This window comes from Brassica oleracea, chromosome C7 (assembly GCF_000695525.1).
Source record: "Brassica oleracea var. oleracea cultivar TO1000 chromosome C7, BOL, whole genome shotgun sequence".
Taxonomy (NCBI): domain Eukaryota; kingdom Viridiplantae; phylum Streptophyta; class Magnoliopsida; order Brassicales; family Brassicaceae; genus Brassica; species Brassica oleracea.
The window spans coordinates 15,001,725-15,002,762 of NC_027754.1; positions in this window are offsets into that span (position 1 = coordinate 15,001,725).

Sequence of the window (1,038 nt, forward strand, 5' to 3'; positions counted from 1 at the left end):
GGCCTAATACATTGTTCATACTTGCGGCCTTGTGCCCTTGATTGATTAAAAGCCGTGTGGCTTAGTGCATATCAAAGTGACCGTGTGGCCTAGTATCCGGATGGTTATATAAACCGGATTGCATCATGATCTGATCCTTAAGATCGTTGTATCTTATAATGTCCGTGAGGTATAAGCGTCACAATGCAAAGCCGTATGGCCTAAGCATTATAGAGAGACTTATGAAATCATATGCACTGATTATTTAATTGGTTGCAAGAATTCTAAATCAATGAATTGATTGATAATATGATTTCAGATGCCGAGATTTGAACCTATGGATTATGCCATTCTAAATCCCTCTGGAGATAATTATCTAGAATTGGAAATGAACACTTCAAATTGCCCTGAAGTCTAAAGGACTCGGGAAATGTATCATTGAAAGAAATGATGAAATTGAAAGTGAAAAGTTAAGAGCCATAATGAGCCATCATCTCACTGAGGAATTGAGAAATCAGTATTTACATATCAAGAATCCTCGTGACCTTTGGACAGAATTAAAGTCCAGATACACTATGGTATTACTACCAAATGTCAAACATGAATGGATGAGTCTTAGATTCCAAGAATTTGAGACAGTGGTCGAGTTTCACTTTGCCTTGTCCAGGGTCGTGTACCAACTGAGATTATGTGGAGAAGAGGTAACATATAATGATTGTCTTCTCAAGACGTACTCCACATTCCATCCAGAAGATTTGTTGTCAAAACATATCTACATAGAAAGAGGTTCTACCACTTACAATGACCTGATCTCTTCCCTAACGGTGATTGAGAATAACAAGGTACTACAGAGGAGCAGTGAGATGAGATATCCTGATACAAATAAGACTGATATGGATCAGGATGAATCCAAGGCAGCCATGTCCAATGCAATAGATGGACAGGCCGGCTTATCTATTTAACTAAAAGGATCTCGACATAATTTTATTGTAAAGTCCTTGATTTGTGATTTGCTTTAACCTAATTGTCATTCACGATTTTATATATACAATGGAATTG